The sequence below is a fragment of the Peromyscus eremicus genome, chromosome 10 (genome assembly GCF_949786415.1).
Source record: "Peromyscus eremicus chromosome 10, PerEre_H2_v1, whole genome shotgun sequence".
Taxonomy (NCBI): domain Eukaryota; kingdom Metazoa; phylum Chordata; class Mammalia; order Rodentia; family Cricetidae; genus Peromyscus; species Peromyscus eremicus.
In genome coordinates this window covers 82,181,167-82,197,582 of record NC_081426.1, presented here as the reverse complement: position 1 = coordinate 82,197,582, position 16,416 = coordinate 82,181,167, and positions in this window count along the sequence as shown.

Here is a 16,416-nt window from a genome sequence, read left to right as displayed (position 1 = left end):
ATTAAACTCTGTGACCTGCACATCCTCTGTCCTTATGTACAGTTATGACCCAAAGACCGAAGCATCACACAGTCCTGGCATACTCACATGTCTCTGCAGACCTGTTCTCTAGCTCTCAGCTCTTACTAGAGCCAACTTGCCATGCTCACAGACCTGTTTTTGGTGCCATATATTCCCCAGACTCTGCCCTGGTTAAAGTATCCCTTTAATACTTCTACAAATCTTTCTCTTTGCTTTCATGTCCACTCATGTGTCTAGCCTTAGTAAGAACAAGTGTGACCAGATTCTTGAGGTGAAGTCAGTGCCTCATAAACATAAACAAACAAACAAATAAATAAATGACTTCCCGTAAACATTCTGTTTTTGATCTCCCTAGGACGCTCTGTCTGCCATTTGGGCAGCTTCCACATATTTCTAGCTGGTTTCAATTTTTAAAAGCTCTCTCTCTGTGTGTGTGTGTGTGTGTGTGTGCTGGTTAGTGTTCTGTCAACTTGACACAAGCTATAGTTATTTAGGAAGGGGAACCTTAATTAAGAGAAAATGTCTCCATCAGATTGCCCATCGGCAAGTCTGCAGGGCCTTTTCTTGATTAATAATTGATGTACGAGGAACCAGTGTCTGGAGGATGTGCCATCCCTGGACAGGTGGCCCTGAGTTGTATGAGAAAGCAGGCTCAGAAATGAGAGGGAACAAGCCAGTAAGTGGCATTCCTCTGTGGCTTCTGCCTCAGTGCCTACTTCTAGGCTCCTGCCTTGTGTTTCCCCTCTTCAGTGATGGACTGTGACCTGGGAGCTGTAAACTGAAATGAACCCTTTCCTTCCCAAGTTGCTTGTGATCATTGTGTTTTATCACAACAATAGAGTCTCCAATTAAGCCAGCATGTTACAGCTTAAGAAGTGCTATTACATTAAAACTTCAATCCCATAGCTAATTAAAAGTATTTTTCCTCTCCAGTAATTTAGTCGTCGTCTTTGACACTGTGGCAACAGGGCATGGTTAGTACTTCGCTCCTCCTTCATCCACATATCTTACTATTTCTGGCTTTCCTAGGTTTAGCAGAAGGAGGAATTAAAGATGTGCAGAGAGGTATATCCACAGCATGTGGTGATGGAGTCACATATGTTCCCTGTTACTTCCAAGTGGAAATTGTAAGCACCTGCTGACTGGATATGGGGTACCACCCCTTTACCCATTTAATATGCCTTAGAAAAAGGGAAGACTCCCCAGCATTCTAAGATTACGGTGGCATTGAAAAATCTCCTTGATACCCAACATTTACTGGGTGCTTCCTAGAAGCCAGGCCCTGCACTGAGATATTACAAATACTTTTTTATTTACTTCCCACAAATCTGTGAAGTAAGTTTCTAGTCTTTGGACAGATGAGCTAAGTGGTTTTTCATCAACGTTTCCACCCAAAGTCACATGGCTGACAAGTGTCTGAATTGAAACTCAAAGCTCAGCTGATCTTCTTCCAGAGCCAAGAAGCTAAGCACAGTGCTGTCTTGTCATTCTTGTCTGGACCCTCTGCAGCCATGTTGGTTCTGACTTAGGAAACCATTCCTTCAGATCAGGAGGTGGCCTACTTTTGGAAAGAAAGGTTAACTGGAAAGGAGCCCTGGCCATCTGTTTCTGTCTGTGACTCTTTTCCCACACTGTCCCAAGTGCTGGGTTGACGACAGAGGCAGGGTAGCCTGCCCAGGGACAGTGCTGCTTATCTGGCTTGTCATTTGGAAAGCCTGCTGACCCTTGTCCTGGATGACTCATGAAATTGACTGCCTCTCTTATTCTGCTTGTGGTGTGACTTTCCAGTGGTTATTCTGAACTTTGCATGCTCTTTGTTGCTCTGGAGATGTTAACCGTAGAATCTCGGGAAGCTGTTGCTGAGGTGTGTGCCCATTCCCAAGCTTTACCAGTTCACATCTCAGAGCTGAGGCTGTGCTACACTACGGAGTGCCACGAAGTTGCCAACTACTTTTGACTTACAAAATGGGAATTCAATAATTTTTATCTAAACCATGGTATAGTTTTCAAGCAAAAAAAAAGATGTTGGGTTTAAATTATCTTTGGATAATAATTGAACTCTCCAAAATATTTATCTTCCTGGGTAGAAACATAGGATAGTAATATAACTGGAATTAGTACGATAATTCTCTTGCATTATACCAAGCACATGGGAAACGCTAATTGCTTCAAATAGGAAACACAGTTTTTTTTTTTTGCCTATGCTCAGGTCCCTGGGATTCTTCTCACTACCCACACAGACCCAACTGTGGGAGTAACCATTCTAACAGCAACAGTATTCTTGAAACCTAGACTTGTTGTAATATTGGCTGGGCTGTTGGTGGTAGATACATAGGTGAGAAGAGATACTTATCCTACTATTTGAAGCTTAAATTATGCCCTGAAATGCAAGAGATTAAAAACCACATATAGTTAAGTGATGGCAGAGCATGCCCTTAATCCCAGCACTTGGGAGGCAGAGGCAGGTGGATCTCTCTGAGTTCAAGGACAGTCTGGTCTATAGAGCGAGTTCCAGGACAACCAGGGCTACACAGAAAAACCCTGTCTCAAAAACAAAACAAAACAAAATGCATAGAGTTGACTGATTAAGTTTGCTATTTCACACCAAACTGATGTGCTCTCTGTTTCCCATCAGTTTGGGCCTCTTTTCCATAAACAACATTATTCATTAAACCAGAGACTGATGAACTGGAACATGTATGAGCTCACTCAGTTTATTCAGATCTATGAGCAGAAATTGTGTGGCCACTAGTGTCAGCCAGTGAGCCCTTCAGCTCCCTCAGTTCAGAGGCCCATGGTCTAAGCAAAATGGAGAAGTGGATGTCTCTGTTGGAGAGGTGGTAAGTGCACGTGACGGGAAAGGACTGTCTAAAACAGAAGAAGAGGAGAATCCCGATCTTAGGACTTTTGTCCTAAACACAATGGAGGGAAAGCATGCTCATTTAAGATCTTCGATTTTAAAATATTTGTGAAAAAGAATTGTAGCTAGATGGATGCATTGAACACTTGAAGATGATTGGTTATGATAGTTGATGTTCTCCCTCACATGGGAGCTAGTAGGTCAGATAGGAGGAAGGATGGTACCTGAGCAGAATGCGAATGGGTAGGGACTATTGCAGCTCACAGAATGGGAATGGGTAGTATTATTGCAGCTCATAGAATGCAAACAGGTAAGGACTATTGCAGCTCATAGAATGGAAATGGGTAGGGACTATTGCAGCTTATAGAATGTGAATGGGTAGGACTATTGTAGCTCATAGAGTGCAAATGGGTAAGGACTATTGCAGCTCATAGAGTGCAAATGGGTAGGGACTATTGCAGCTCATAGAATGGGAATGGGTAGTATTATTGCAGCTCATAGAATGCAAACAGGTAAGGACTATTGCAGCTCATAGAATGGGAATGGGTAAGGACTGTTGCAGCCAACACAGTTGAGGCCTGGGCCTCCTCATTTGCATGAACTCCTTAATTCTCTGTGCCCAATTTGATCTATTTCATATCTTTGAATAGTTTGTGTTTTAAAAGTTCCCAGAACCATAGGAGCTCCAGGTTCTCCACAGCCTGGTTCCACCCCAGGAACTAGTGATCTACAGTGGGTGGGCAGAAGGAGGAGGAGCTGATGAAAGAGGAGGGGAAGAAGTTGTTCCTCCTGGGAGAGTCCGAGATGAAAAAGGTACGATCCAGAGTGTTGATGTGGGCTGTGGGGCTACTCCTGGACTACACTGAGATAAAGGTTACTTTTCTAGGCAACACAAGTTGGGTGATTTTATTTAGAAGTTCAATGAATAGGGAGATATTACTTATGAATGGATGGAAGAGAAAGGGCCCCATATGAAAAGGAGATGTGGGATGTCAAGAATTCAAGTGGAGGTGGACACAAAAAAATGTCTAAGGGAAGTGTAATTTCCCCTGGTCCCCCAGTCTTTGAAAACACTGGGTTTCCATGCTATATAATGGGGTTTCTTCTTGTACTTACATTCTGAAGAAGACAGTTCTCATGAAAGACTGTTTGCCAGCCATGCTTGCTTGGTTCTTGGGATCCATCCTTAAATGCAACAAAAGCAATATGATAAATACCCATTCCTAGGAAAGAGTCTAGATAAGCTGAGGTAAGCTGAGAGCATCCATGGTACTCATCTGTTAGAAAGAGGTCAGTAACCCAAGCAGATAGAAACTAAGAAGCTAAAAGCTGGCTAAAAAGGAGGATAATAATTCATCAAGAACTTCATTATCAAGGAGGAAATAAATAACGTCTGAAATTTCCTAAAAAAGAACCAATGTTTGAAAATAAGCTTGGCATCTTCTATTAGCTTTCCATTACTACCATGAAATACCTGTGGCAAATAACTTAAAGAGAAACAAGGTTTATTTTGGCTCCTAGTTTTGGAACTTCTAGAACTGGGTCAAATGACTCCATTTTCTTTGGGCTTCTGGCAAAGGCAGTTTATCATGACAAGACTGGGTGGCCATCAAAACTGCAAGGAGTCAAGAAACAAGGAGAAAAAGATAGGAGGAAACAGGGTCTTGTCTTCTTCAGTGGCATGACCTGAAGACCTCTTAGGAAGATTCACATCGTAAAAGTTTACCTCCGTTTGTTTGGCTATTTGTCTCTGTGCTTTATCCGACCTTGGTCTCAACAATTCTCTCTCATATAAACCCTCCTCATTCTCGCTAATTGGACTCCCAGAGATCCACCTGGGGCCTAGTCATGGATCTCTACCTGGACTGAGTCCACCAGGTTGATCTCAGTCTGTGGGGAAGGCTTTGCCCTGGAGGAGATTGGAATGGGGGGCGGGCTGGGGGGAAGGTGAGGGGGGCGGGAGGGGGGAGAACAAGGGAATCTGTGGCTGATATGTAGAACTGAATTGTATTGCAAAATAAAAATTAAAAAAAAAAAAAAAAAAAAAAAAAGTTTACCTCCATGGTGCTAGAGGATCTAGCTTTTAGCACATAGGTCTTTAGGTAATTTGAACTTCAGCATATGGCCCCAAGTCTCCCCTTCTGTAAAATCGCCCCTTGCTTCTCATCAATTATGTCGGGAGTTGATGCTTGCTGCTGATTTCTGGAGTAGTATTTTGCTTGCTTATACAGTTTTCTCCTTTCAGGGAGAAAAGAGTGGCATAGACAATGGCTGAAACAGTGCATAGCATGAGGCAAACATTTCAAAAACAGAAAGGGTGATGACAAGTGGTTTCTGCACTGAGGGGTGGTGTGGCTAGTGAGGTGTCTCTGCTTCCTCTTGTGCATGTGAAAGCCCCCAAAGTAATTCCTCCAGCTGGTGAGTTGTGAGCTCTGGGTGTGAAACACTTCTGAAACTTATCACTAAAGGGTTCATGTATTATTGATGAAGAGATGCTGCAAAGATTCCCCCTTTACACACTCATTTTTTTACAAGCATGAGTAATTGATGACTAAAACTAGAGGCCTTTTAAAAACATCATTGGTGAGCAGGGGAGTGATATCTGTCTGAGGTGATGCTCCAGTTTCTTCAATATAATCGTTACACATTGTAGATGCTTATCAAAATGCTAGATTGTAACTCATAGATATTATAATTAGTATGGCCAATTTAAAATCAATACTTTAGAAAATTAAAAACACAACCAAATATGAAAAAGAAGGGATGTTGGTGAAATCTTTGTCTGTAGATCTTTCTCCAAAGCTGACTTCCACACCTCCCTTCTCTCCTGCTTGCTAGACTGCAGAGGATTTGCAAGGGCTGATGATATGCTGGCATTCCATCCGGGACAGAGATGAATGAGGTGTGTGTGGGCTTGTTGATGTTTGTTGGTATTTTTAGCTCAGAGTTAACAGAAGTAGAGGTCCGTGGCAGGTTGGCTTTTATTGAGGCTGACATTTCACATCTCTCCTGTCAAAACCCTTTCTTTTTTGGGAGAATCCGTTTGACTTGGCTGCTACAGTGGATGCCCCTGGCCCTGCTACCAGGACTGTTACCGAGTCCTGGCAGCAGATACAGTTGGTCTCACTGTTGCTAGGAGCCTTTGTGCTCCTTAAAAGGTTTGCGGTGTAGGTGCTAAACCTGGAACATAAAGGCTCTAATCGTAAGTAGTTCACTTTCATGAGTTCCCAAAGACTGCAGGGATTTTCCGTCTCAGTGCCTGTGGCTGGCCTCTTGACTATGACTGTCTATTGGTATGCTCATGGTATAGTGTCTGAAAGCACATCTTCCATGTCCTTGCACTCCTTCATGTTTATGACATAGGACTATAATGATGTTCCCCCGCTACAGCTTTATTTATAATAAGGCAAAATATGTACTTAAATGGTCTAAGTCTGTTCTATGTCTAATGAAGGAGATATTTGTGTGCATATGAGTGAGTGTGCCTGTGTGCACATGTATGTGCAACACACACATATGCAGGTGCCTGTCCAGTTCTGCCCTTATACCTATGCAGGCCTTTCATTCCTACACATGCAATCAATGTTCATTCAGAGGTGGGAGCAGAGTCTCTTTCACTTCTTGCCTGGCATGGTTGAGAACAGCCTAGTGGCAGCAGTCCAGGGTATATTAATGGGCTCCAGTAAAGCCTCAGGGATGGTGGATGAGGCACAACCCTCATGTGGGGAATTAGTTAGCAAAAACCCTTAACTCAGGGGAAGGAGAGAACACTGGTCCTCTGAGGAGCCAAGGCTACTGCATGTGTTGGTCCCCACAGTGCCTACTGGAGTGAGCAGGCAGCAGGAAGCTCTGGGTGGTGCCTCTTCCCTCCAGCTCATCTATCCCTGACATCTCCTCTTCCACCAGAATCTCTCCTTTCCTCTCCTAGGACCATGAAACCAGCAGAGGGAGACCAAGAGGGCATGACTCTTTCATTTTGTTAGGACATAATTTCTGAGTGTCCTAATGATCTTCCTGTGTGATTACTAAAGGCTGTTGTAGCATAAACTATAGATCCCTTCCCCGTAGCCAAAGACTCTGTCTTTCTCTTGTCATTTTTGTTCCAATGACATCACTTCTGCTGCAGGGACTGTGAATGTCTTTAACGGAGTCATGGAAAGGCCACACACACACAAATTGAAATAAGGATAAGTGTAAGTGTAAATATATTATGCTAAGTGGCAAATACATTTAAATATGTGTGGGATGTCTGCAGATCCAGAGGCATTTTATAAAATGAACTGTAAATGAAATTTTTAAAAAAGTATCTGATTTCCATTTCTGATAACGAGTCTGAATAGGCATTCTGAGCAACTTCCTTGTTGAAAACAATAATGGACAAATATAAGAATAATATTTTAAAATTACTGAAATAGAAAGCAAGCAAGAGACACAAATATGAGATGTGGGTTTTCATTTACTTCAACTAGCAACTAGAATCTTCACAACATCAGAAATTTTGTTTATTTTTTTCAGTGCTCTGTCCTCTCCAGCTAGACCAGATAGTAGGCAACCATAGGTACATAGTAGGCAACTAAAATAAAGAAGAATAAAGACACAGATATTTTCCTATTGAGGTTGAAGGTTACAGACATGCAGAGGAAAAAGGCTGGAATCATTCAGGCAGTGATGGGTTAGAGTCAGTATTAGCTCTACTTTACGTTAACATGAATACAGATGGAATAGTCACAGACCTATAAGCATTAGTGTATACACATATATTTGTACCAGGCTTTTTCTTTTGGGCCACCAACCAGCTCCTACACACAGAGACTTATTATTAGTTTTGAATGTTTGGCCTAGCTTAGACACATTTCTGGCTAGCTCTTTTAACTTAACCTGTTTCTCTTTATCTACTTTTTGCCTCAAGGCTTATTACCTTTCTTATTTCTGTATGTCTTACTTTCACTGCTTCTTATGTCTGCTGGCTGGTGGCTGGCTGGCTGGCCCCGGGCATCTCCCTCATTCTCTCCTCTCTTCTTCTCTTGTTCTATTTTCTCTGCCTGGCATCCCTTTATATCCCTCTCCTGTGCTGTGGATATCACTCTATAAATAAACACTGATTGGCCAGTAGCCAGACAGGAAGTATAGGCGGGACTAACAGAGAGGAGAATGGAGGGAACAGGAAGGCAGAGAGGGAGACTGCCTGGAGCCGCTACCAGGACAAGCAAGATATAAGGTACCAGTAAGCCACAAGCCACGTGGCAAAGTATAGATTAATAGAAATGGGCTAAATATAAGAGTAAGAGCTAGACAATGATAGTCCTGAGCTAATGGCCAAGCAGTTTAAATAATGTAAGCGTCCGTGTGTGTTTATTTTATAAGTGAGCTCCAGGACTGGCGGGACTTGGTGGGACCCAGAGAGAAAAGTGCTCCAGCTACATTCCTGCTTAGCTATTGGATGTTCAGCTCTTTATTAGACCAATCGGGTGCCTTAGACAGGCAAGGTGAAACAAATGTAACATATATTTACATCATTAAACACACGCAGCATAAACAAAAGTATCACACCTTCACATATTTAAAGTAATATTCTGCAGCGTAAACAAATGTAACACATCTTTGCTCAGTTAAAATAATATTGTACAAAGTATGTTACTCAACCTCAGAGCTTAGAGGTCCTTAAAGCAAAAATATCACCACAAAGAGCACACTCAGCACCCAGATCTTGGCTTCTAACAGCATTCTCCAACAAAAGGAATGGGGATTTTTGGAGCACAAAGATTCTATAAAACCATAAAAATATATACAATATTGGCTTGGATCATCTCATAAAGCACAAAACTAAGAAAGCAGTAAAAACAAACAGTCATCATGATGGAAATGGGCCAACCCTCAGAGGTCCATATAGAGTATAGAATCATGTAAATGACCAGATAATAAAGCAGTATTTGATTGTAACTCCAAGTACAAAACAAATATTCATGGAGATACATTGATGCAAATAATCCTTTCAATGAAAAGGCAGACAGAGGAGCAAGGGAATATCCCATAGATAAGAATCCCAAATAGTCCCTAGGGTTCTGTATGGTCTCTATCCAGAAGAGGTAGAGCAGAACCCATTCTTTCTGTGTGGGCAGCATGGACAGCTTACTCGAGCACTGTGGAGAGGAAGGCAGAGGAGCATTACTGTGACAAGAACCGTGATGGAGGTCAACATCAACAGTGACCACAATGCTGGCAGTATGTCCTCTAGCTGTGATGTGATGAGACAGGCCTTTGATCTTTGTGGTCTCTTTCCAGCTTAATCAAGAAAAATATCAGATAAAATCCAGTTAAGGAATGTTCTATAAAATACCTGACTAGTACTCTTTAAAATTGTGAATCTCAACAAAACAAAACAAAACAAACAAACAAACAAACAAACAAAAAACCCAGGGAAGACTCTAAGAATCCATCATACTCAAGAAAAGATTATCGAGAGACATGATGGCAAAATGTAATTGTGGAATATAACCATAGTATGTTATATGTATAATATATGTATCATATATACACATTGTACATTATATTTACATATTACACTCTATATATACACACATGTATAAATATATACATGACTATGAGAGTTACAAGATCCCCATCGCCTGCAAATGTTCTATAGATTTAAAATGATTAAAAATGCTTAATTAGAAATGAATTTCAAATTTTTAAATGGGTGAAATTAACCACCATGCTTGCATAGGTACATGTGGTGATGTAAGTATTTTAGGAAAATGATTATAAGGTAATTATCAAATTCTGGCTATTGTAGAGATGGTGAGGAACCATGGTGGAGATATGGCACTTCTGTTCACTGTAAGGCTTTGGAAGTAGGAGCTAATGTTTTTCTTTCTGCCATCTCACAGAGGGAGGGTTGGAGGCTGGATGGGAGGCATGAAATTTTTTGTGGCATCGAGCTTCACATGTGATGAGACTGGGAACCTAACTCCCCAGCCCGACCTTGAAGCCACTGCCCAATATGGTGCAAAGCTGTGTTGGCATAGACGGTAGGAATTTAAAAACAAAATCAAGATCCCTAGTTTCCCCAACTAAAATAGACTTCAGGAGATGAACTGCTAACTAGTAACCAAAGCTTTTCTTGGTTTTGTTTGCAAGGCAGGAGTGTCAACAGAATTTGCCTAGAAGGCTAGAGACAAAAGAAAACAAATGGAGATAAGGCTGTGAGCAAAGATGTGTGTGAAAATCCTCAACAAAGGGCTGGACTTTGCTGGAGAGCCTTCCTTGGATAAGAAGTCAAAGATGTGGCTACTGTGATGAAAAGTGGATTTGATGTACGTTTCTTTACTTTCCCTGCATATGCACAACCCAAACACAGGAAAATTTAGATACAACCAATGCAGGAAGCCTGAAAGACGAAAAAGGCAGAACACTGTGAAGAGATTGAGGACTCAAGGAAAGACATGCAGATGGGTTAGCTTCTCTGCTTGTTTGCTTGCCCTCTTTGTCCCAGACTGAGAGTGGAAGCTGGCAGCCTAGAAGTACTGATCATATGGACAAAATCACAAAACAAACCCCAAGCTCCAGCTGCAGCCTGTGCTCTACCCAAAGGAGCAGGAAGGGGCAGCTGAGCAAGACAGCTCTTCAGAGGATAACCACTCACCCTCAGCCAAGCACTACAGCATGGAACCCATCTCTGCCAACCAAGGCAGAGTGTGGAGAACAGACCTAATACTCCCCCAAATTATATAAGTATGAGTAAATCTAATAAAACACACAGGCATTATATACATAACTATAAATGCTGATTAAAGTATCAGGAAACACCCAAATAAATGGAAAAACTGTGTCATCGTGAATTGGAAGACTCTAAAGGGGACAGATGGCAATTTTCTCAAAACTGATATCCAAGTTTTTTTTTTAAACATGACAGAATATAATATAAGATAAAGCAGCCAGGCGGTGGTGGCACACACCTTTAATCCCAGCACTCGGGAGGCAGAGGCAGGCAGATCTCTGTGAGTTCGAGGCCAGCCTGGTCTATAGAGTGAGCTCCAGGAACAGTGTAAAGCTACACAGAGAAACCCTGTCTCAAAAAAAAAAAAAGATAAAGCAAAAGCCATCCCATCAAAGTTGGACAAGGCAACCCAACAGAAGGTAGAGTCCCAAGAGAAGGCACAAGAATTGTTCTCACACTTAGGAATCCCATAGAAATACTAAGCTAATAACTGTAATAATTATGCAGAGTACATGGTGCAGTCCCACATTGGCCCTGGGCTTGCTGCCTCAGTTTCTCTGTGAGCTCATATGCACCTTGCTTAGTTGATTCAGAGGGCTTTGTTCTCCTGGTGTCCTCGATCACCTCTGGCTCTTACAGTCTTTCCACCTCCTCCTCTGTGGGATTTCCTGAGCTCTGAGGACAGGGATTTGATGGAGACATTCCATTTGGACTCTCTCTCCATAATGTCTGCCTGTGAGTCTCTGCATCTGTCCCTATCTGCTGCCAGGAGAAAGCTTCTTTGATGATGATGGAATATGGTAATTTCCTCAAAACTGATGTCAAGATTTAATACAATTCCTTCACAGCTCAAAAGATTTTCTTTTTGTAGATATTGATGGGATTGTGTTGCTGGGCTTTCTTGTTGGACTTTCTTTGGACTGCCAGCCCCCAAATAATGATATACAGACTCATTGTTAATTATAAAATCTTGGCCTTAGCTTAGGCTTGTTCCCAACTAGCTCTTTTAACTTAAACTAAACGATTTCTATTGATCTTCATTCTGCCACATGGCTCGTTACCTCTCCTCCATTCTGTCTGTCTGACTCCCTCTGTGTCTGACTGGCAAAATCTGCCTCTCCTCTTCCCAGAGTTCATCTCTTTCCCCAGACGTCCCACCTATTCTCTCCTGCTTAGCTATTGACCATTCAGCTCTTTATTAAACCAATCAGAAGGTGCCTTAGGCAGAGACACATCTTCACAATGTACAAAAAGATTATCCCACAACAGGACTGTTCTAAAACTTACATAGGGTGGCAAAGAAACTGAAATATCTAGAATAATATTGAAGAAGAAAAGTAAAGGGGAAAACATTCTGCTTAGTTTACAAGTGCATTATGTAGATTCAGTGTCCATCTGTGCAACATTAACGTGAGGAGGGACACAGACAAATAGAGCAAGCTGAGAACTTGGAGAATTCCATCTAAATATGTCTGATTTTTCTCCTTTTTATTGTGGACCTGGTCAGTGATGTAAAATGCATGTAGCCTGTTATGTCTCTACCATGCAGTCACTGACTCTTCCCATCTAGCAAGACTGGGACTCTGTGCCCATTACATAGTTAGTCTCATTCTTCCTACTCAAGATCTCTGCTTTCTGTGAAGCTGACTGCTCTGGAAGTTTGTATGGAATCCTGAGTGTCTATTGGTGATTTCCTTGCTTCATGACTCCTCCAGCTCCAACCAGATTATAACATGTTAGAATTTTCTTTTAAAGATTTAGTGATGTTCTACTATATCTGCACCCCACACTCAGTTTACCTGTTCTGGATAGTTGGGTAGATTCTGCCTTTTGCTGGAATTCTGAGAATGACTTAGAAGTTTCCTGTGAATACGGGCAAATATCTGTCCATCTTTTCACATACAGAAGATTCAATTGTCCTTGATGCCAATTCTACTTCTAGGGCTTTGAGAAACTGCTGCTCTGTTGTTCATTGTGGATATGCCATTTTGCATCATTACTAACAACACACAGGGTTAAAGATAGCTTCTCATTTGTGTTATTAGCAACATCTTGAACATGCTTAGTGCAAATATTTTTCTATTTATCCTTTAAATCAGTTGACTTTGCAGCAGTCAAATCAATTTTTGTTTCTTTGGGACTTCCCTAATTTTATTTGATGTTTATTTATTTATTTATTTATTTATTTATTTATTTATTTATTTATTTATTGCTTGGCCCCATTGTAACAGCTATAGCATTGGCTAAAACGTGTCATTGTATCAGGAATGATGTTGCCAATCTCTTTTTTCCATCTGCAGAAATTATAGCAACTTGAGCAGTTGCTCCAGGAGTTCTCACAGGTTTTGATTGCTTTTTTTTTTAATTAATTTTTTTTTATTTTTATTTTGCAATACAATTCAGTTCTACATATCTGCCACGGATTCCCTTGTTCTCCCCCCTCCCGCCCCCCTCTCCTTCCCCCCAGCCCACCCCCATTCCCACTTCCTCCAGGGCAAAGCCTTCCCCAAGGACTGAGATCAACCTGGTAGGCTCAGTCCAGGTTGGTCCAGTTCCCTCCTCCCAGGCCGAGCCAAGCGATCCTGCATAGGCCCCAGGTTTCAAACAGCCAACTCATGCAATGAGCACAGGACCCGGTCCCCCTGCCTGGATGCCTCCCAAACAGATCAAGCCAATCAACTGTCTCACCCACTCAGAGGGCCTGATCCAGTTGGTGACCCCTCAGCCATTGGTTCATAGTTCATGTGTTTCCATTCGTTTGGCTATTTGTCCCTGTGCTTTATCCAACCTTGGTCTCAACAATTCTCACTCATATAAACCCTCCTCATTCTCGCTAATTGGACTCCCAGAGATCCACCTGGGGCCTAGCCATGGATCTCTGCATCCAGATCCCTCAGTAGTTGGATGGGGTTTCTAGCACGACAATTAGGGTGTTTGGTCATCTCATCACCAGAGTAGGTCAGTTTGGGCTGTATCTCAACCATTGCCAGCAGTCTGTTGTGGGGGTATCTTTGTGGATTTCTGTGGGCCTCTCTAGCACTTTGCTTCTTCCTATTCTCATGTGGTCTTCATTTACCATGGTCTCCTATTCCTTGTTCTCCCTCTCTGTTGTTGATCCAGCTGGGATCTCCCGCTCCCCCAAGCTCTCTTTCCCTCGACCCTCGCCCTTCACTACCCCCACTCATGTCCAGGCTGTTCATGTAGATCTCATTCCATTTCTCTGTCATTGGGCAATCCCCGTGACTTTCTTGGGGTCCTGTTTTCCAGGTAGCCTCCCTGGTGATGTGAGTAGCAGTCCGGTCATCCTTGTTCCACATCTAGTATCCTCCTATGAGTGAGTACATACCATGTTTGTCTTTCTGAGTCTGGGTTACCTCACTCAGGATGATTTTTTCTAGATCCATCCATTTGTCTGCAAACCTCATGATGTCATTGTTTTTCTCTGCTGAGTAGTATTCCATTGTGTATATGTACCACATTTTGTTTATCCATTCTTCAGTTGAAGGGCATCTAGGTTGTTTCCATGTTCTGGCTATTACAAACAATGCTGATATGAACATAGCTGAACAAGTGCTCTTGTGGTGTGGTTGAGCATTCCTTGGGTATATGCCCAAGAGTGGTATAGCTGGATCTTGGGGGAGATGGATTCCCAATTTTCTAAGAAAGTGCCATATTGATTTCCAAAGTGGTTGTATAAGCTTGCATTCCCACCAGCAGTGGAGGAGAGTTCCCCTAGCTCCACATCCTCTCCAGCATAAGGTGTCTTCAGTGTTTTTGATCTTAGCCATTCTGACAGGCGTAAGGTGGTATCTCAGAGTTGTTTTGATTTGCATTTCCCTGATGATTAGGGATGTTGAGCAATTCCTTAAATGTCTTGCATGTAGAAGGCTGCAAATAGATCCATATCTATCACCGTGCACAAAACTTAAGTCCAAGTGGATCAAGGACCTCAACATAAATCCAGCTACTCTGAACCTGCTAGAAGAGAAAGTAGGAAGTAGTCTTGAATGCATTGGCATAGGAGACCACTTCCTAAATAGAACACCAGTAGCACAGACACTGAGAGAAACAATCAATCAATCGAACCTCTTGAAACTGAGAAGCTCTTGTAGAGCAAAGGATATGGTCAACAAGGCAAAGCGATAGCCTACAGAATGGGAAAAGATCTTCACCAACCCCACATCTGACAGAGGACTGATATCCAGAATATATAAAGAACTCAAGAAATTAGACAACAAATTGCCCAACAGTCCAATTAAGAAATGGGCTATAGAACTAAACAGAGAATTCTCAACAGAGGAAACTCAAATGGCTGAAAGACATTTAGATTGCTTTTTAAGTGCAGCAGTTACAGCATCAACATCCGACATCACACCTCTCCAGATTTCTACTGGATTAGCACCTTTGCCAGCCACCCCCATGCCTCCTTTGGCAACAGAACACGGCAAAACAGAGGCAGTGGCAGTTCCATTCCCACCCTTTCCATGACCAGCACCAGGTGGCAGGAAGAAGACAGAGAGATGTGACTAGTGGAGATGGAATACAGCAGCAGTTGCTTCAGACGCTAAAATATGCACCCACTGTACCAAACAGCACTTGCTTTCAAGGACACGTCCCCACAAAAACTTATGTTTCCACAACACCCTACACACGAGTATTTATAACAGCTTTGAGACAACCCAGATGTCCTTCACCAAGAAAACAGTGAAAGCAATGAAAAGGAATGAACTGGTACACACAACAGCTTGGATGGGTCTCCTGAGAACAACATTAGTAGATGAAAGCCAGTCTCAGAAGATTACACCACATGGTTCTGTGTTATGATAACATTCTTGAAATGAGAGAATTAGCAACATGTAGAAAAGATTGATGACAGCCAGATGAAAAAGAATCAGTGAAAGCAAGAGGGCTGTGGAGGGGCATGCAACAGGGAGCGGAGCAATGTGATGGAGGTCTTAATGATATGAGTCCCCTGCATCTTTAATGCAGCAACCTCATTGTCCTAGGTTTAATGTGATACTGAAACTTTGCAAGATGTCCCTATTTGCAGCTATGGGTGAAGAGCACACAGAGTCTCTGTGTCATTTTCCACAGGTGTAATAATTATCTAAAATCAAGAGTTTAATTAAAAACAGGTGAGGTAATTAGTAAAAAAAAATGAAAGAATTGTTAATGTATTAATGTGCCAGCAGCAAGAAATAATTTGCAAATGTATCTAGTTTTTTTTTTGCCATTGAGATGGGATATTCACATTAGTTTCAGGCAAAATGTTGGCAGAAATTACTTAGATCACAGTGCAGCTAAGAGTGTTTATGTCACTCAAAACCACAATGAATAAGTGAACGGCACTACCTGAAGTGGTCATGGAAGGTCATAGGCTCCTGCTCTGCAGCACTTAAAAGTTACCACAAGAGGGTGCAACGATCCCAGCTAATTACAGGGACATTGGTAGCAGGTGTCACAGGAGAGGACCTGGAGGTAAGCTGAATAATGTGGAAATAGGTAGACATTGTTTTATAAAGTCTTTTTATCCAGATGCTTTCTCTGGAATGCAGTTGTGGTTAGTTTTTTTCTTTCTTAAAGGCTGTAAATTAGTTGATGGAAATTGATAGCTACTGGCTGAGTCCAGGGAGGAGAAGCTGGTCATGAAGAGTGAACCAGGAAGATGGTTCTATCCCACCTCTAGAGACTATGACAAGAGATCTCTCCTTCACTTTCTGTGCAGATGCTCTACCTGTGGTAGCTTACAGGCATGCACAGCTTCTCAAAGCACTTCTACAATAGGCACCCAATGCAATTGAACACCAGGATGTCCTGC